General features: G+C 41.1%; 1 pseudogene; it reads right to left on the reverse strand.

The window, feature by feature from the left end:
• The window catches only part of LOC128112565 (60S ribosomal protein L23a-like), a 36,486-nt pseudogene extending 23,701 nt beyond the window's left edge, over nt 1-12,785 (reverse strand).
• Between the last annotated feature and the right edge of the window lie 9,134 nt (nt 12,786-21,919).

Here is a 21,919-nt window from a genome sequence, read left to right on the forward strand (position 1 = left end):
ACTTTGTCATGAATATTAACCATGCTCAGCTCCCAAAGTTTGATGCTAACTGATTAGATGACTATGTCTTTACCATCCTGTATTTCTGGCCATATCATTTGACTTGAACTTTTTTTTGTTTTCCTTAGTTTCCTTCTCAGGCTTCTTAGTTTGAAAATGAAATTAAAAAAAAAAAAAAAAAAGACTTAGGAAGTCATGATTCATCCATGTTTAAAGTCAGGTAATTACATTGTCAGAAAAATCAATCAATCACAGTATTACCAAAGTAGGGCAAAAATTTTAATGTTGCATGATCTCAGAGCTGTTTTTGGACTTACTGGGATTTGTAAATATATTTTGTGGAGTGATTTGCTACCTCGAGAAACAGCATTTTAAGTTTTCAAAGGACATTAACCCCTAAACTAAGAAAGCTAGACCCAGTACCTCTGTCCCTTACCCAAAGTCATAAACAACCAATTAAACATTTAACAGGGTGGCAGAATTTAATAGAAAATTCTAGCCAGAAGTGTGCTGATTCTGGACTAGACAGTGTTACCCTAAAATTAGAAAGTCAATTGTAAGTCTGAGTGACTTTAGCTTCAAAATAGACCAAGAAAGGAAAAAAACATATCAACTGCAATAGAAAACAGAGATGATGTTAAATGTAAAGTCCCTGGCCAAAGTCACTGCTGTGTGCCCCTTTGTGGGAGGTGTGAGAGAAGCTAAGATTTATTTATTGTTGAAGTCTTCAATTCAACATTACAAAATCTTTTTGTCTGTTCTGCCCTCAGTCAATGGTGAATCACTTGCCATGGGTACTGCACTCCTCTGGTATGGCCTCCAGGTTTAGTTGTTTTTATGTGACTGTTAGAGAAAGAATTGCTGGTGAGTTCATTAACTTGCTTCTTCTGAGCTCAGGATGAAGAACATTCACATGTACCAGTTACTATCATACATGACTGCTTTTTTTTTTTTTTTCTTTTCTTTTTTTTTTTTTTTATTAATTTATTTTGCAATACAATTCAGTTCTACATATCAGCCACGGATTCCCTTGTTCTCCCCCCTCCCGTCCCCCTCACCTTCCCCCCGACCCCCCCCCCCCCATTCCCATCTCCTCCAGGGCAAAGCCTTCCCCACAGACTGAGGTCAACCTGGTAGACTCAGTCCAGGTAGGCATACATGACTGCTTTTAATGGTTGTTGCCCACGTGGATTTTTATCAGTTGCTTTATGTGATAATGCTCATCACTTCCTTGTTTTTATTGTGCCTTTGTTGTTGCTAAGAACTGATTCGAAATCACTCTTATTTATTTGCATGTCTTAGAAAGAATCTCAGCTTAACTGAATTGGAGATGGGTCTGTCTGTCTTCTGACATCTCCTTTCTTTGAATGCCTCACCACTTTTTCATTTACACCATTATTACTCACAATAAAATTCCATAAACACTTATTTGCATCTGGTTCCCTTAGGCTACTCACCATTTGTTCATTCCACATGATGATGATCATTATCATAATTATCCTCTTCAACTAATCAGCTTTGGTCACCCACAGGGTGCATGCTAACAGAAAAATTTACCTCTCTGCAACATAGAGATCACAGGATGCCATGCATGAAGTCTAGAAATGGAATTTTGCAAAGCACAACCTTTGTTTACAACTTTGTCCAAAATGTGTTGCCTAGGATGGACTCAAACAGGACACTTTCTGAACCCTAGTTTTTACGTCCCTAACCTGAATCACACGCTAGTCTACCTACACTTTCATGGGAAGTAAATAAATGATGTACAAATGCTTCAGAAAGAGAATATCTGCAACTGATACAGTGTTCTCTTTTTTTGCTATAATCCTCAGCTACTGTTCACATTTTAGCAGCATTTCCCCATTGCCATTCCAGGCTTGGAGAGCTATACCTATTCATGCCAATACTACAAATAAAAAGTGGAAAGTCCAGCCAAACAGCTGGGACTTGAGGCAAGCATTCTGCAACCTTACTCATCCAAAAGCCCCGTTCCCCTCCTCAATGACTGGCTGCTTGGTTAAATAAACTGAATTAACAGGTAGTGTAGGCAACATAAATACAAATGTTAAATAACTGCTAATAAGAAAAACATAGATTGGCTGATTGTTCTTTTCTCACAATAATTGTGCAAAATTGAATGTGTGTCTTAGTGAGGTATTCAAGTAAATTTACTAAATTTATTCTTTTTTTTCAGAGAACATCAAACCAGTTAAAGGTGTGATGATATTGAGTGAATTACTTATAATTTGGTATTTTTCAACACATTATGTAGGATATGCTCTCTCCTTTTTCACTCTAGTCAAAGGGTCCTACTTATACCCTTTTTCTCCTTCCTTCCTTTCTTTTTGGATTGTTTGCTTTTTGTTTTAAGACAGTCTTACATATTGCTCAGTCTGTGCTCGAACTCACAATCTTCCTGCTTCAGTCTATGGATTCTAGTAGCCACTATGCTTGCTCTCATTAGTCAAGTCTTCAATAACTCTATCCCAACATGGCAATTCCAGGCACACCCTGGAATCCTACACTCAGATGTGAAAGCAGGAAGTTCACAAGTTGAAGGCCATTGTCAGCTACATAGGGAATTTAAGGGCAGTCTAGAATACATGGCACCTTGTCTCAAATTTTTAAATATTACCTCATTCCCAGACATTCTTCATTTTCTTTCTTTTTTTTGTTTAGTTTTGTTTTTTGTTTTTTGAGACAGGGTTTCTCTGTGTAGTTTTGGTGCCTTTCCTGGAACTCACTTGGTAGCCCAGGCTGGCCTCGAACTCACAAAGATCTGCCTGCCTCTGCCTCCCGAGTGCTGGGATTAAAGGCGTGTGCCACCACTGCCTGGCACATTCTTCATTTTCATGACCAGTAAAACCAAAGGGGAGAAGAGAAAGATGAGCATGTATATGTACACATGTATATGTATGGATATATTTCCAGAATTATTAGCACATAAAATATACATAACTAGAATTTATATATTAGCAGAATTTCTCTTTCCAAAAATGGGTCTTAGAAAGTGTAATCTTCCCTTCTCTGTAGATCTTGAAACTGGTCATAAAGAATTTCTTTCCTACTTCTGTCAGACGTTTGATCATCAGAACCTTACTGCCCTCCTTCCCACCCCAGGCCCTTAAAAGGAGGAAATCTTCACAGAGAAGGCAGGGATAGCACCAAAGTGCCCTGACTGTGCTGGTTGGCCCACACAGTCCATGAGCATTCTGTCAGCTCCACTTTATGACATTTCATCAAGATTTTCCACAATCCTGAGGTAAGAACTGAAATGTCACAAGAATCATACTACAAAACTCTTTGTCTCAGGTGTGCAGCAATACGGCAGAGATGTGATAAACTGTCAGGGGGCAAGGTGCAGAGCTCAAGACCCCTCTGGACTGTCACACTCTGCCATTTGATCAGCAATAAAGATGCTCCCTGAACCCTGTTCTCTTGGATTTCTTCTGTACACAATTGATCCTATCGCTGACGATCTGTTCCATCTTTGGCCACTTGACCCTCCCTGAAGGTCTGGGGTGAGAAGGTAAGAATGAAAGCCCCAGCTCTTTAATAACCATGGTTGGCCACCCAAACAACCAGCCTTCCTGAGTCTAGTAAGCAGCCCACCAAATTCACCTCATTAGAATCACAACTGTTCTAACCATTCAAGAAATTCCAAGGTCTTTAACAACTCTGTCAGATACTGTCATTACTCACAGAATTGTGAATGCCATAAGAGATCTAAGCAGATCTCATAGACAGAGACCAAATTCTAGCAAATTGCCTGATCAGTGCTCTCAAGCCTTCAGGAAAAATTCAGGCTTTTACAAACCAAGAATTTCTGGATTGAAGGAAGCAGACTCCTACTTAACCATCAAGAAGGCAAGTGTATGAGCCTATAAAAATATTGTGACCCTTAATGGCTCTGGAGACTTATGAGTTACTTAGGACCAAGTGTCTACTGTAATATAAACTCATGCTCCCTCAATGAATTTATAGGGTATTGCCTTGAACCTCTGATGGCAACCAGAATAGAATTCACGTGAACAGCTGACTTATTTACAGCCCTTCATTCAGACCCAAATCTCAAATCATGCATTCATAACATTTTTTTTACTTTATTCCACGCTACACACACACACACACACACACACACACACACACACACACACACACACACCCTACTTTTGAGAAAAAACTTCTACTTAACACAGACACCATCATAATCATCAGAAAGAGCTCCTTTTTTTTTTCAAATAAATTCAAGGGCTTCATATTAGACTTGTGAGTTGCTTAGGGAAATGAGGCCAGTTTTTGTCAGCAAACTTTCTGGTGTTGTGACTAATCTCAATTCATCTAAGTCAGTAGCAGTAAATGAGACTTTCCACCTGCAGGTTTAGATGGGCCTTTGGACAAGTCTGTTACTAGCTTGTGAGGTGATATCCTGGGAAGTGAGCACTTGTAGTTAAGAACTAACCACAGCTCTATGACAGTCTGCTCACTGTGTTTTCTAGGCACCAGTGAGGTGCAGGCAGCGGTTACTTACACTTTATCTTGCTGACATGGATACAATAAGATCAGACTTAGAATGAAAACCTAGGCAATAATAATGAGTTAATTTGGGAATTCCTTGATACAGTAAGGAAGGGGAAATCAGACAATTCAAAGGAGACACATTTTACTTTCTGCTAAGTGGTAAGATGTGGGGTCTAGTATCACTTCTCTAAAACTGTGCTACAGTCAGATTGTGAAGTTGCGCTGTGTAGAATTGGGTCTATAGTGCCTCGCTCTCAGCATGTGCCCAACAGACAGCGCTTGTATTTGGGACTCAAAACATCCTTTTGGAATTTATCTTTCCAGTCCGCTCAGATATCCTCGTCACCCTAAACTCGTTTTTGCTGAGAATAGCACAAAGATAGGCTCTCAGATTGCAAGCTGGAAATGTCACTGGCATTCCCACCTCCTTCTCCCCGTGTTACTTCTGCTGCTGCCGTCACTAAAATTAAAGAGCCCTCTCTCCTCCCTGCACTTGTTGTCAGTCATGATTACTGCTCAGCCTCTTGATGCTTCTTACCTTGCTCTGTTGAGTCCCAGGTGCCTATCTCTCTCCTCCCTGCAGATACGTTCTATGGAATTTCTCCTCTTATCCCTCCTGTTCTATTAACCCCTTGGATGATCACCTGTTGTCTCCAGAATGAAGTCCAGACAATTGAACATGACACATACCCTTTCCACCCTGGCCTTTCCTATTGCTCTTATCTCTTTAGTCTCGATTTTCTTCCTATAAATGCTAGGCTCTGTGTGTGATCACCTCAATCAGGACACAGAATTTTACACTGCTGAGCCATTGCGTCCCTCAATTCCCAGACTTTGGATTCCCATACCTCATTCTCCAATGACCAGTAGATACTCGGTCTTAGAAACCAGGTCACTGTTTTCCCCCCAAGAAGACTTAACTGCACCCTCGTTCCTTTATACATAAATGAGAGGTTCATCAGACCTTCCACAAACACCAAATTAATGATGTTGCAAAAATACTGTCTCTCATTTGCTATTAGCTCCTTATGGAAAAACATCCCTATTTTATTTACCTATGTGCCTGAAGCATCAGGCAAGTATCTTTTTTTTTAAAAGAAAAACTGTTTATGATGGAATAATCTTTTTATAAACTGTGAAGATGTGCCTTTGCCAAGGTGCCTTCTGATTGGTTTAATGAAAGAACTGACTGGCCAGTAGCTAGGCAGGAGGTATAGGCAGGACAGAAAAACAGTGGCCACTTGGAAGAAGGAGGAGGAAGTCATGAGAGACACACAGAAAAGCAAGTGAATGTGCCATGTTGAAAGAAGGTACTGCCAGGTGGTAGGGGGTAGATAAGAAATATGGGTTAATTTTAAATGTAAGAGTTAGCTAGTAACAAGCCTGAGCTATTGGCCAAGCATTTATAATCAAAAATAAGTCTCAGTGTGGTTATTTGGGAACAACTGTCAGGACACAGAAAAACTCCTCCTACAACTGTTATTTTTTTTTTTTTACATTCTGATCACAGTTTCCCTTCCCTTCTCTCCTTCCCAGTCTACCTCAGTTCCACTCTGCCCCTCCTCCCATCCGTTCCTCCTCAATTTCTCTCCAGAAAAGGACAGTATCTTAAGCATAGAATGTAATTACTGTTTTCCAAGTGGATGGATGGATGGATGGATGGAATAAGAAAAGGTTGGAGAAGCCTAGCTTCCTAGTCTGGTCATGATTTGTAGTAACACACTTCAGAAAGAAAAGTCCTGTATCTTTGAAGGATGAGAGAATCCGAGACTACATAGTCTTCTCAGAGAAGGAGGGACATGGGTTTTACTGCAAATAGTCAATGAAACTCACAACTTGCTATTCATTCTACTGTAATACCCAGACTAAAGTGATGTCATTTACTTGGGTGAGCATAAGTGAGAAGAAATGACCAATTAGATGAAAAAAGCAGAGATTCTCCATTTGCTTAGTTGTATTTACCACCATTTCTGACTTGACAAAATTTGTTAAGGCAACTTGGTTAAAGACACAGTCACTAGCTGTGCAGAATGTGGTGAGCCTATAGCTCTGGCTTCTTGGGAGACAGAAAGGAGGATCGTTTGAACCCGGGGAATTAGAACATCTGAGCAATAAGCAAAACTTCTTTCAAAAATCAAACACACCCCCCCAAAAGAAAACAACAAAGGAAAAAAAAAAGAGAAGAGAAGAGAGAAGAAAGGAACAGCGGTGAGAGGCACTAAGAAACAAAAGCCACCATGGAGTTATAATGTCCCTGTTTCCCATGGTTTAGCTGTGAGGAAATCTACTTAGTAGAGTGGATAGAAAACTAAGCTTCCTAGTCTTCAATTAGAATGGTGTCAAGCTTGGTGTCAAGTCAGCTTGCTTTTATTATAACAGAATTCATGATAAAATCAACTTAGGAGAAGAAAAGGCCTTCTCCCCTGACCCCCCTTTTCATTTCTCACAGATTTGTAAGTTCCAGTCCATGATAGTTGTCTCTATTGCTTTGGGTCTATGGTGAGACAGCCCAGCACATCATGGTGGAGGCATTTGGTAGATAAAATTTCTTACCTTATCACCAGGAAGCAAATAGTAAGAAGAGAAGAGTTCCCAGGATTTCCTTGGTAAGCATGTTTTCAATGACCTATAGACCTCCTACAAGACCCCACTTCTTTGGTTGTTATTAAAGGCTTGTTTCACTTTTAATTATGTGTATGTCTATGTGTGGTGGGGGTGTATTTGCATATGAGTGCAAGTGTCAGCAGAAGCCGGAGGCACCAGATATCCTGGAACAGAAGCTACAGGTGATTGTGGGTGCTAACAATCAACCGGAGCCTTCTGAAAGAGTAGGATGTGTTCTTAACTGCTGAGGATCTATCCAGCCCAAACTCCAGTTCTTAAAGTTTCTGTCTCTCCTCCCCCCACCCCCGCCAACAGTGGCACCCTGAGGACCAAACCTTTAAAATGCTGGCCTTTTAAAAATATTCAATATCCAACCTAATATAGGAACTAATAAAGTGATTATAAATTCCCATTGACACCCTAACAGAACAAATGTGTCTTACAGTACATCTTTTCCATTAGGCATTATTTAGAGAAAATGTGCCAGGGCTCTTCATATTACTTTCTTCTGCATTCACCTTTGGTTTTGCCCCTCATATTTAGCAGATGAGTTATCTTTAAAGGTCATACAGTTTCTGATTCATCGTTAATAGTGATAACACTCAATGCCATTTCTCTTTTGTTCATTTTAATTCTTCCTTCCAGGCTCCCAGCTCTTCTAAAGTGCATAAATAAATATTGTCGATCTTTCAACTTTTGTCCTGAGACATAGCCCTTATTGACTATTATCAAAATAGAAAGCCCCATGCCAAATAAAGGGAAATGACATGGCTGAGAAGACATTTTTCTTATGAGTTCAGCGAGTCTTGAAACTCAAGGTCACATCTTAAGATAATCTGAATAATTTTTTTAAAAAAATTGTCAGGTACAAACACTTGAGGAACACTGACCTCTAAGTCAGAGCTTGGCAGTCTGACCCTAAGTCCTTCTGCTCTTCATCCCTGGCTCTGAGCATCTCCCTGTGAGAATTTTTACCAGTAGATGAGCAGCATTTTCATATGTCATCAGGACACCTAAACTTCAAACCTGCCTTATGAAATGAAACCAAGAATATATATTTCAAGTTTGCAGACACTTGAGTATGTGAAGCACATGTTCATCTACTAAAAATAAGTTTAAAATGTGTAAGGAGCTATGTTTCAGAAGTCGCACTATGATAACCACCCAGATGATAATGGAGTCCCTTCATTAGTACAATAACAGATACAGTCAAAGGGGTGGGTTGTAGCCTGCACCTGAGGTGGGATGAGTATTGTAAGGAAATGAAAGAGGACAGTAATAATCGATGTCATGTGACAGGAAAATCAACATGATCTGTTTATGAACTTGTGTGTGTGTGTGTGTGTGTGTGTGTGTGTGTGTGTGTGTGTGTGTTGCTAGAGTTAAACCTTGTACATGCTAAATGAGAATTATACCCCCGATCTAGACCCTATTCCTCTCATTCCATAAAATTTAACAAATACCTCCTCTACAAGTCAGGCAACTTACTAAATGTTTGACAATAAAACAAAACAGTGCTAAGACATGATATCAAACCTAAACAACAACAACAAACAAAACCTTAAAGAGAAATGAGTAATGTTGAGGAATAGGAAGGAGAAAGCAGAATAATTAGAGCCATTTTTTTTTCTGAAGTTTCTGAAATAGAACTGGAGCCCCCGTCAGTGCTGGGCTCCATCCTGAAGTGATTTACTATACTGGCTCATTTGCTACTGTCAGGTCCCTTTGGGCCTGGGGGCCACTGTTGCTAATTCACCTTCTGGACAACGAAAAAGCAAAATTTATTCAGGGTTCCAAAGCCAGTGAATAGGGAGCCAGTGTCAAACCTTGGCTTAACAGGACGCTCCCAATGGCAGCTTCACCCTGCTTCTCAGGGCACAGCACTGAGAAAGGACACAGGGATTTCTGCAAGCCAGGAAGATACAGGTTCCCAAAGGGGAAAACAGGCAAAAGGTAGAGCAAGATGTCTCTTGTAAGTTTAATCTAGAATTTCAAAAACATACCTGATGGGATACCCATTCTGACATGTTGAATAATGTTGAGAGCACATCGGTCCTTTAGGTAGACCACCCTGTTTCTAAGGCACTTGTGTGAGGAATAACACAAAATAGAATGTGTCTGTCCATGAAGAAGCATAGAACTCAGAGAGAAATTAAGTAGGTCTACTTATATATGCACCATAAATCTTAGGACATAATGACAAGCTTAATAGGAAAGAATAAAAGAGAGTGTTGTATAAAGTATGTGCAGTGTGGATTATCTACAGAGTGATAATCTGTGCGTCCCAACTGCACATGGACAAGCGTGCATGCAAATAACTTTTGGAGATAAAACTAGGAGAACACAAGGCAAATACACAGAATGTTTAGATACTTATGAAAACCCTGGTTATACGCTATTGTTCTTAAACTGGATAAAATACCAACAATAATAATGCACAGAATTGATTGAGTGCTTATTATTTCTCATCTCCTGTTTCCAGGAACTTTAAAACTATTAGCTAACAATAGTGAATTTGGCACTATTGTTATCCTAATTTTGTTAATGAGAAAAGACTGGGTCACTGAAGGTTAAGGATGTTCTGTCCCTTATTGGAATTGTAGATATTGAAAGTGGATCGGGATCCAACAATTTTACTCCATAGCAAATGCTCTTCATTTTTATAGCCCCATGATAAATATGTCCTTATCACACATACACATTAAAATCCTGAAGTCAGTGATATATTAAGAGTCATAAAATGTCTCCTAAAGAAATTAACATCTAGTAGGCTCTTTTGAAGTGGAGAGGCAATGTCAGACACTGAAGTCTACATTGTACTCCATTGAACATATGTAAGATCCTCCTAACAAAGACAATAGAAAGACCCCTTTCCTCTAACTGACCACATAATCAGTTGGATTTAGTTGGGAAATGGGGGATTTGAGAAGTCATTAGAATATGATAAAGAGAGATGTGTTTAGTTTCTACCACATACTACTGTGTTAAGTATTTTCATCCTAGCACTTAATCGTTTAAGTAGCTATTAGTTGACTCACTTTACAGGTGTGAGAACTGAGACCCAGTCTCTCATGACCACCACCATCCTGCCTGGTGGAGCTGTGAAAGGATTCATCCAACCCCAAGCCCAGGGGCTTCTGCATTGGATCTTTTCTGAGAATAGTAGGGTGATCTTCCGGTGCTTAGATTTCTACATACTACTGTTTCTACATACCTCCAAAGAAAAGTCCTAATTATCCCATCTGCCCACCTTGTAGAATGATGGATGACTACTGGAAGCATCGGGTATGATCTCTCAATGTTTAGGAAAATGAATTTTAAACCTTCAATTGTTGCTTTTATTTTTTAGCACATATAACAAATCTCATCTCTCTGTCTCTCTCTATCTCTCTCTCTGTCTCTCTCTATCTCTCTGTGTCTCTGTCTCTCTCTGTCTCTCTCTGTCTCTCTCTCTGTCTCTCTCTGTCTCTCTCTGTCTCTCTCTCTCTCTCTCTCTCTCTCTGTCTCTCTCTCTCTGTCTGTGTATGAGTGTGTGTTTCCACATGAACCTGTATGCATCAGCATGTGGATGCTAGAGTTCAGCCATGGCTATTGTTCCTCGGGAGCTGTCTACTTTCCTTGGCTTTTGATTTTTTTTAAGATTTATGTATTTATTTTATGTGTATGACTATTTTGCCTACATGTTTGAATGTGCACCAATTACAGAGGCCAGAAGAAGGCATTTGATTCCATAAAACTGGACTTACAGAAGGTTGTGAGGTACGGTGTTGGTTCCAGGTACTGCATTCGAGTCCTCTGCATGAGCATCAAGTCCTGTTGTCTCCAGCCCTTAGCTTTTGATCTTGTTTACCTGTTTTCTCTGAGACAATGTCTTGCTTTGGTCTGGCAATCACCAACTCAGCTATACTGACTGGCTAGTGAGTGCCAGGGATCCATCTGTTTCTGCCTTCCTAGTACTGGGATTACAAGTGCATGGCAGCTTTTTTATGTGCATCCTGGGCTTGAACTCAGGCCTCCTGTTTGGACAGCAAGCACTTTATCAATGGAGCTGTTTCACCAGTGGAGGTAGCAGACTTCTATGGTACCCATTTGAAACTGAAAATCTTTCCAGAGATGCAGGAGGTTTTCCGTCTCCTGACAAGGCATTAGACTTGTTTGAAAACGACCACCTTTCTATGCATTCTTGTTTCTATTTTCCCTCTAGTCTAAACTGAGTAGGTTTTGAAACACAGTGACACACACACCCCAACACTCCAACTTCCATCTCTCCCAGGCTCCGCCTTCCAAACCTAGACAAACACAGATTCCATTTTTCCACTTCCCTAACATTAATCTGCCTTGGCATATATGGCGAGTGATCCTTGTGATACCTGAAGGGAAAGAGAGAGAGAAATAGACACTTACGAATACTTTTCCATACTTATCAAAACCTATTAGTTTTTTACCACCTGAGAAGATAAGCTTAGTGGAGAGGGGAAGAACTTCCAAGCCAGGCACACCAGACTGGAAGCACGGTTCTTTCATCTACAAATGACACAGGTTTGGACAGTTGTCTAAGCTTTTGTGTGTATGACTTTTCTTTTTCTATTTAGTGTGTGTGTGTGTGTGTGTGTGTGTGTGTGTGCATGATGTGTGGGGGTGGGAGTGAGAAAAACGCAAGCCATAATTGTGTCTGTAGAGGACAGAGGACTTGTGGAGTACATTCTCTCCTTTGCCCTTTATGTGAGTCCTGGAAGTGGAGCTCAGGTCCTTGGGCTTATACAACAACCTCCTCTGGCCCTGTTCCATGACTTCAAATGGAGTGTTTTGAATTTTTAAGTGACTTTTTAATTACCCTTTAGGGTAATTTTGAAGAGTGTGTAAAATGTATGTTACGTATTTGGCATGGTGGTTGGGATATCACTACTCAATGAAGAGTCAGGAGAGTCCTGGGGATAGCTAACATCACGAGTCACTAAAGTAGACACTAGTCACACTGGACATGCTATAAGAAAGCCATTACAGCCCTCGAGGCGACACGGTCAGTCACAGACCAAGCAGACTCCATCCTGTGCTCATTCCTGGTTATCCCCTCCCACTGTACTATTTGCAGACTCTAAAAGCTTTTGTTTTCCCGGTTTCTAACTCTTGACTCACACAATTATTTTTGTTTCATCAATGGTGGATTTTTTTTCTAGTGTTTCCACATCCAAGATCTATTTGGAATCTAAAACGTGTTCTGATCTGCCTCTGAGTTTGTGCTTTCTCCTTCAGTTTCCATTATGAACACACAGTCAGTAGTAGGGAGGATAAAAAAGCTCTTAGGGATTATTTTTAGCTCCCGATTTCTTTGCAACCTTGAATTCTTCATGCCTTATGTAATTAACTTATCAGAAGAAGGGAGATGTTGAAAGCCATTTCCTCTGAGTACCACAGATGCTGCAAAGGTGTTGGAGGAAGTCGCAGCAGTAGGAAGGGGATTGCTGAGCTTGGCTTTATTAGAAAGCAAAATAAACAGCATGCTGCACACTGACTTCACCCTCATTAAACATTCATACTGGAAACGCTTACCTTGTGACAGCCAAGATGTTATCCTCTGCAGAAAGAGAGTCGGGGAAAAGAATCCCTAGGCCAACACACTGCAGCTTGCGTACCAAGGCTTGGGAAAAGCGGTGTTATGTAAAAGCTTTTAATATGCCAGTCTAAGCAGTTTGGCCTTCAACTGGCTTGAAACACCTGGGGGTGGGATGTGATGGTGCTGAGGGAGGCATCCAGAGTGGGGAGAGAAGAGAGTTGCACACTAGCATGCAGAGAAATCTAAATAAAAGCCTAAAAGCAGACAGGCCTTTATACGGCATCCATTGTGTGCTGCCGGTCCACAAGACCCAATGTGTTAAGAGGATTAGCGCTAACGCTGCATGAACTTTGAAATAGTCCAGCGAAGCTTAGGAACTTTCTAGTTTAAATTGGTCTTCAGCAAGACTTCCTTGATCATCAGGAATTTGGCAGCTTAGATCCTGCCATTGTCTGGAACCAGGGCTGACCTCCTGGGGGTCAATCCTGTCATATCCCTTTTTATTCCAGGCAGAGGACAAAGAAAGGGTTGAAGGGGTAGGGATTATCATACAGGTCAGAGTGGCAGCCCAAATCAGAAATAATGCGCTTTCATCGCTTTCCCAAATTAAAAAAAAATGCTGTTAGAGTCCAAATGAAATCATTTTCACTACCATTTGAACTAAAAGGTGCCATGCCATTTCCTTATATGGATGAAGGCATCAGATCATATAACTGTTGGGAAAGAGTTTGAGAAGGATGAGAATGAATTCCCAGGAAAGTGGCTCTTATCCAAAAAGTCCCCAGGCCTCCCCTTGGTGTTAGGAAGACTGACACCAAATGAAGGCCCTGGTGAAGCGCCCATCACCACCTTCGCTGAGCAATGACTGCAGAGCCACCTCCAGATGTGGTACTCTGCCGGAGTTTGTCCATTGCAGGGTTCGTGTGACTAAACAACTCACGGTTGTAGAATCAGTGTAAACCACACAGGCCATGAAAACATGAAGAACTGCATTCCTCTAAAGCTTGCCTCCTCCACATGCAGAGTTCCAGGGCCTTGTGTTGGGGATGCCAAGGATGATGAAATAGATTTCCATTAGCTGAGGAGCAGCTGGAGACTAGGGTTCCCCACGGCTCTCCTGGGTGTCTTCTGAAGACCCTACTTCTATTTCAAGGGTATCAGATGACAGGCACCTTTCTTTGCCTGCACAAGGAGGGGACATTGTGAGAACTGCTTCAACACTTGAGCCAATGCTCTTTCACCACCACAAAACGCAAAGCCAGGAGCTGAGAATGGCCATCAGTGCAACTGAAAGGATGCGAGAGGTGGAGCTGCTTGTCAAGAGACAAGAAAGGCCCCATTCAGAGCTGCTTGTTTTCCATAAGGTGGGGATGACTTAGAAGAGCATTTTAGAAGGCAAACATAGAAAGGGAAAAAGAAAAAGAAGCTATCGCGATCACTTGATAGCTTTGCTGTATTAACCGAGAAACAGCAGGCCCTGTGTTGGTGTCTCCTTCCAGCCAGTGGGTTTGTGTAATAACTCTGTCAAGTTCTCCATCTCCCACTCTGCGTCCACAGTACTAAATGAATTCATGAGAAAACCAGGAGCCAGTCTGACAAAATAGAAAATCAGTTGTAAAAGTAATGAATATTTCAGTGGAAAAGAGATTGTATTCTTAACAAACTATGATTTCTCAGCTGAAGGATACATAAGGCAGGATTGATTGCAGGGGACAGAACACCGATGCTCACCACAGATGTATTTTCATTTATAACTACGAACTGCCAAAAGTACCGCGGAGCCCCCATTCAACTGCAGTTATGCCGAGCAAAGGCAGACAGGAACACCTGCAGAGACCCCACAATGTGATTGTGTGTCAAAGCACTTGTTACAGAGTCTTTGGGATACTTATGAAAACAATTTTTTCCCCAGAATCAAAACCAGCAAATAGACTAGTTGAGTGCAGCATGGCTCAAGGTATACTGGGAAATGTGTAAATCCATCAAAGAATAATGGGAGGAAAAATATCTAATAAATTCTCCTTTTATTTAGCACCTAACATCTTTTGGGGGTGGGTGGGCTGGAATTTTTTTTTTTTTTTTTAGGAATTTGGACCGCCAGAGAAGCCTAACTCACCAGGTAATTTTGAGTTTCTAGCATTCAGTGAAATTCCAAAGCTTTCACCTGAGAAAGTGTGGGCATGTACTTGCGTGAGCACGTACACATGTGAATAAACACATTATGGTGGTCAGAGGTCAAACTTGAGCATAGTTTTGCTGAATCACGTTAACAATTGACCAGTCTCTCCCTGTCCCAAATCAGTCCTCTGATGGCTTCCTCACTGTGCGGTGTGACTCACAACCTCACCTGAAGTGCTTAAATGACCCACAAGGTAAAGTTCCCCTTTGCCTGGACTGGCAGTTTTGACCTAGCCCAACAATTCTTCAAGGTCAGTAGCTGAGTAAGGCTGACACAAAGTCATGAACCCTGAGAGGATAAACATGCAATGGATAGTAGCCAGACCATGTATACAGACAGAGCTTTGATTCACAACCAGCAGCAACCAGCCTTGGAAACTCACCCCGAATCTACAGTCATCAGCCGCAGAAGCCATGTACAAGGCAACAGCTATCCCAGAGACCACGCTGGAATTCAAACAATTCCAAAAATTCAAATAATTTTTCACAACTGGCTAAAATAGCCAGGATTTGACTAAGAACACAGCTTCTCTGATTGTTGACTGTATTTTAAGTGAGGACTAGCCAGAGAAAGCCAAATATACCTACAAATCACATGGGAGATCCACTTTTGATTAGCCACCCTCCATGGGTCCCATGCAAGCCCTCCAGTCACACCTGAAGCCTTTCTTTATTTTCACAAACTTTTTGGCACTCAGGAGTGCCTTTGAGTCCCTGCCAACACATGTCCTGGTGGTTAATTACCTTGCTCTAACAAGCTCTGAATATGTAGTCTTTGCTTGTTCACATTTGATCCATTTCTACTTAGTTTCCAAAACCATTGCTTCTTTTAAGAAAAGATACATTTTTAATTTTTAAACTAAAATATAATTTCCTTGTTTTCCCCTCCCTTTTTTTCCCCTCAACCCTTCCCATGCACCCCTTTACTGCTGTGGGATGATCTTTCTGTACACTGTGAATATGTGTTGCTACTATTGGTTAATAAAGAAGCTGTTTCTTTATTAACCTATGGCAACACGGGATATAGCCAGGCGGGAAATCCAAGAGATAGACAGAATAAAGCAGAGTCGGAGAGAGGCTGTGAGCTGCCAAGGGAATAAGATGTAATAGAACACAAGTAAAACCACGAGACACATGGCAATACATAGATTAATAGAAATGGGTTAGTTTAAGATGTAATAGCTAGCTAGCAATAAGCCTGAGCCATAAACCAAACAGTTTGTAATTAATATTAAGCCTCTGAGTGATTGTTTTATAAAAATGGCTGCTGTCCAGGCAGGAGCAAGCTGGACTGAGAAACTTCAGTCAACATCTTTCTCTCTTTAAAATTTATGGCCTCTGTGTCTTTAATGGTTGTTACACACACACACACACACACACACACACACACACACACACACACACACACTCTTAAATATAGAAATACTACCTGCTCCATTTTATGTCACTTTCATGTATATGACTTCAGGGCTGCACACTGTGTTGGCTCTCCAGTTTGGGGATCTCTTTCCGGGGGGAGACTACCTCCCCTGCTCTCTGCAGTCCTTAGTTATCTGTAGTTCTTTGTCTAGCATTAAGATCGTGGGAGATGGCTCCCTTCCATGTTAGCATGTCTGTTGGTATCTTTGCTTCATTTACAAAATAATCTGCAAGCATTTCTTTATAGTGTGTTAATTTCGGAGAAGAGAGGCCATATTAGTAAGAGGTATCCACTTGGGAAATCAGGACAAACCCTACATTTGGGATTCAGTGAACCTGTATGACATCATAAAAACAGAAGCCATCCTACACACATATATTTAAAAAGGAATGCTAAGAAAAGGCACAGGTCGTAGGTTTGGAATGCTGAGATGAAAGGAGAAATGCTCAAAGGGGAGAGAGTCACCACTACTCTAAGATCAGAGAGTCACCAGTAGCCCTTGACTGAACTCTGTAAGGGCTCACCAGCTCCCACTCTGATGGACCCACACCAGTACTGAGCAGAAGAGTGAGAGATGGAAAGACACCAACTTACACCCACTATTGACACCTGTGCAAAAGTTTAAACTTTTTCTCTGTGATGTCGATTTTTCCATCTCCTAAAAAAACACTGGCAAGGACGGCTTATCAAGAGAATTAGACAGCAAAATATATCAACATCCATAAGCACATGGGGCAAGTGAGAAGGAAAAGGACTTGATGAGTGCAGCAGAATCTTTCTTCACAAGGAAGAGAGAACCGGTGGACTAGGGCGATTTAAAGGAGCAGTAATTGATGCTAGCAGAGAGAAAAGGTAGCAAAAGCTGGCCCTAAACCACCCCTGCTGCTACTGTCACAGAGCCTTAGACAAAAAGTACCTTGGTGAGGTTACCTACCGAATGCCAAAAATCATCAGGATGTGTTCTTTAAACCTGATCAGCATACGAGAAAGAAAAAGATAAGACAAAATCCCCTGACCTTATAAAGTATGCATGCTATAAAAAAGGAGGAGAGAATAATACAACAAAAAAGTGGTATTGTGAAAAACAAGCAGCGGTTGGGGAAGGGGGTAGGAGGTGAGGCGGTGTAGAATTGGGATGAGCAGCAGTTGGATGAGGGGATTAGGAGGTGCAGAACTGGGGTGAGCAGCAGTTGGATGAGGGGATTAGGAGGTGCAGAACTGGGGTGAGCAGCAGTTGGATGAGGGGATTAGGAGGTGAGGAAGTGCAGAACTGAGACTGCCATTTAAATGGGCAGATGGGAAGAGGCTTCATCCTCAAGCAAGGACTCAAAGGTGAATTAGGAAGTCATGTGACTCCCAGGAGTGCACCAACCAGAGAACACTGCAGATTTGAAGGCTTAGAAGCAAACTACACAAAGCCAGGGGGACTAGAAAAAAAACACAAAGATTACAAGGTGCAGGCCCCGAGGACCAATGAACAATGGTGTCTCTTGCTTAGAATACAATGAGAAGAAGCCATAGATTTTAGTGCCAAGAATGACATGATCTGATTTAGGGTGTTGTGGATAATTCTGGAAGCTATCTACAAGGATAGAGAGGACACACGGGATTGCCATGGGGAAGGTCAATGAAGAAAGGCTAGCCAGGGGACCATCACAATAACCAAGGTGGAAGACGCCTGTCATGGTTAAAACAAGTGTCCAATTGGTGAGGTAGCCCTCCGGACGGGCCTGAGGACGATGTGCCTTACATTGATTAAAGTGGGAAGAGCGACCCATTGCAGGTGGCACCCGTCCCTGGCTGGATCCTGGACTGTATAGACAGTGAAAGGAAGATGATATGACAACTGCTTCCGGCCACTGCTGACTTGCCTTTCTGCCATGACAGACATCTTGAACTGTGAGCCAAAATCAGCCCTTTCTCCTCTGAGTTGCTTTTGTCGGGGTATTTTATCATAGCCACAGGACACAAAAAACTAGACTAAACTAGGCAAGACCCCAGAGTAGGGGACCGTGAATGTGCTGATGCACAGTTTGTTTACATAAATAGGAAAAGGACATAGCTTCACCTAGCCAGAGTTAGCCTGAAGTCCTTCTCGGGAAAGCTATTTCCAAACAGTCTTCATGGTGAGTCAGCACGGCCATCGTCAGACCTGCCTACTGTTCCCGCATCGACGTCACATGCTGTGGTCTGTGCATCCTTCCTGCTTCACTCTGGCTGCACATACTTTGTTTTCAAGTCACCGATAATGAGACAGATAAACTTAGTCTTTTGTTTGCTTGTGATTTTATTTCCAAACGAAGGTTAGTTTTTAACGAAAGTTATTTTGTCCTTCCTTATGTACAAAATACGTCGCTGGCTGAGTGACCTAAACAAACTTCTGGAGGAATCAACAGTGCTTGAGTGTGTCATGTGTTACACAGGCAAGCATGTCTCCATTTGACTGATAGGGCAGTGTAGGTGGAAGCCCAAACCAAGTGTTTGTAATTTACTGACCACATACAGCATGCACATTTTACAGAATCTCTCCTGTCATTGTTACAGAAGTAAACTTTATAGAGTCAAACAGCTTTGTCTTAATCTCACTAACTGGGACTTAAATATGAAACTCAAATGCCCTCCCGACAGGAAAAGTGAGAAAAGAATAGAATAATAAACTGACTGACGAAGTCAGGCACGTGGTTTGTTTGGGTAACGAGTGTGAACTCTAATTTCCACGATAAATTAAGGGATGGGACTTCACACACCCAAGATGGTAGACCAGGATGATCATACCCCTTGTTAAATTTAGTGTCATATGATTCAGACCTAATACTTAATAAATTATTACTCGATTAATAAACTTCTAGAGTTAAAGAAGTATTTCAAGGTTGAATTACCTTGATAAGCAACATCATAATCGTTTTTTTGAGCACAAATTCCCTTAGAAAAACATTAATTATGCATTCATATATTCAATATGTATGTATATAGAGATAGTCCATATATATGGAATTATTTAGGTATTGATGACCAATTACCATTGTCTAATACATAAGCCCTATGTTTTTGTTTTTGTGCTTTTGAAAAGACAAACCTAGCCAGGTGGTAGTGGCGGCAACCGCCTTTAATCCCAGCATTCAGGAGGCAGAGGCAGGCAGATCTCTGAGTTCAAGTTCAGCTTGTTCTACAGTGTGAATTCCAGGACAGTCAGGACTACACAGAGAGACCCTGTCTCCAAAACTAAAAATGCAAACTGAAGGATTGGATGAGGCTTATGACATCAACTTGAAATTTTGCAAGTTGCATGGAAGTGTGGGATATTTGGTGTGCTAACCTCCATGGACATCCTGGCCACAGCACCGCTGTCCTGGTCCTGTCTCCTTATCCATCCTAGGGGTCTGGGTGGAGTCAATCACTTACATTTCTACTAAATTTTAGATAATGACTATGATGATGGTGCTGGTCTAAAGTCCACAGTTGGAGAACCACTGATTTAAAGGAACCTAGAGCCTTGTTTATTCATAAAGTAAATTCAGTAGACTTATTAAAGTTTCTGAAGATCTTGAGAAAAATTTTCCAAACCAGACACACCCTTTAGGAAACAAGTTCATCAGTCATATGAAAGTTACAATTGCAGCTTCAAACATTTAAAGGAAGTTAATAAACCAAGTGTAGGAATGGGACCAAACACAATGAAGGCCTTACAAAAACTTACCAACTTTATATATGGAAAATGATTTATATGTTTAAAAGACAACTCTGGTTGTAAATGTGTGTGTGAAATTGAATGTTAACACTTCAAATGGGTGTTACTTCTGCATAATCTTTCGCCACATAAAACCCACTCTGAAGAACATTGACAATCCAATGTTGACTGTATTTCCTCTATTTCCCAAGGCTTCTAAGCCCCTGGATTAGAAGTCCTTAGCACAAAGGAGTTGCTGGGATGTTCACCCTTTCCCTAAGCCATTTGATGCTTCTTCAAATGGTCTTCCTTCTCAGCTCGGAGTCAAAGCTTGCTTTGAAGACAGGGACCCAAAGAGCCCACATGTTGATTGACTTAGAGTTCAGCTACACAGGAATGCATCTCCTGTGAGCTCTGGGAGCCTTTCTCCCCAGCTCCCCTGCTAACTGTCATTGTCTTCACACACAGTCAGAGGACACCACACACCAAAACAGAGTGGTGTGTCAAGATCAATGTTCCTCTAGAGACACCCTTTGAAATACTGTTGAATAGCTGAGCACTTGAAACCTTTTCCTTCTGAGACCAATTATCTCCCTGCTACAATGTACTCAGCCTTCACCAGCCTAGCTTCTGGACCCAGCTGTTTTCTACAAGGCCAGATGTATTTGGAATCACAGATGTGATCATTTAAATTAACTAAATGTCCTATGTTTTATAAAAGGTACTTTTATAAGCCTACTGGGACTACATGCTTTTGTTTATTTTCTGTTTGGACTTCTGGCCCCCATTTCTGTACTACAATTAAAGCACTCAATACTTCACAAGTACAAACACTGTGGCAACATTGACAGGGACTCTCTTACTTGGGCACATAGAGTCAGTGAAGGTCCTACACGTCAGTCAGGTTCCATACCATAGAGAGATCCCACCTCTGCTGAATTCTACATGCAAACGCTGCTTGAAGAAATCCTTAGTCTTCATATATGTTCATTTGATTCAGCAAAGAAATCCCTTGTTCTCTTGGAATCTATTTTTTTTTTAAATCTATCTCAGACAAAATTTTAAGAAAGCTGCCACTGAAGAAAAATAATTGAATTCAGTCTCTCTGAACCCTAAAACACTATGGTATGTACACTCAAACAAATGTTCACTGTGAAATGTTGCTTTATCACAATAGACATGGGCTGCATACTACCTTTACCTCCCACAAGGGTTTTAGTTAACAGTCATACCACCAATAAATATGAGAAAAGCATAATGATTTTTAATGTGGTTTTATACAATATGGGACTTCCAGAAAGGAAGACCCAAGAGTACAGAGAAAAAGTATGTATTTTTATGTTTAAGTCTGATGAAAAATAGGCAGTTGTTTAGAATTGCAATTGGGCTTGATGAGATAGCTAAGCAGGAAAAGCCTGCTTGCTGTCAATGCTGATGACCTGAATTCAATCCCAGAGAGCCACATGGTAGGTGAGAATCAATTCACACACATACAAGTTGTCTTCTGATTCTACACACACACACACACACACACACACACACACACACACACTAATAGATGATATAAATAACAGATATAGAAAGATAGATAGATAGATAGATAGATAGATAGATAGATGATAGATAGATAGATAGATAGATAGATAGATAGATAGATAGATAGATAATTTCAAAGTACATTAGCACTGCGGTTGTGCAGACAGGTACAACCTATAGAAGTAAGCAGGTAACTTCACTAAGGCCTGCTTGTTCAGACTGATCACTCTGACTTTTTTTCTGGATGTGAGGCAAAATACTTGTGACAAGGGACTCTGTTTGAAAATGGACAGAAGACAGGAGAGTTCTGATTGCAGTTTTCTCATTGTCCTTCAGTTTAGGCTTGGTATGACAATAGGCCATTTGGGTGACCTGCCTTCTGAGTTCATCCAAGAGCTTCAGAAAACACATTTTATAGTGGTTGGCTTGAAGCTAGCCT

This window comes from Peromyscus californicus, unplaced genomic scaffold (genome assembly GCF_007827085.1).
Source record: "Peromyscus californicus insignis strain IS unplaced genomic scaffold, ASM782708v3 Scaffold_17__1_contigs__length_78620276, whole genome shotgun sequence".
In the NCBI taxonomy this organism is placed as follows: Eukaryota; Metazoa; Chordata; class Mammalia; order Rodentia; family Cricetidae; genus Peromyscus; species Peromyscus californicus.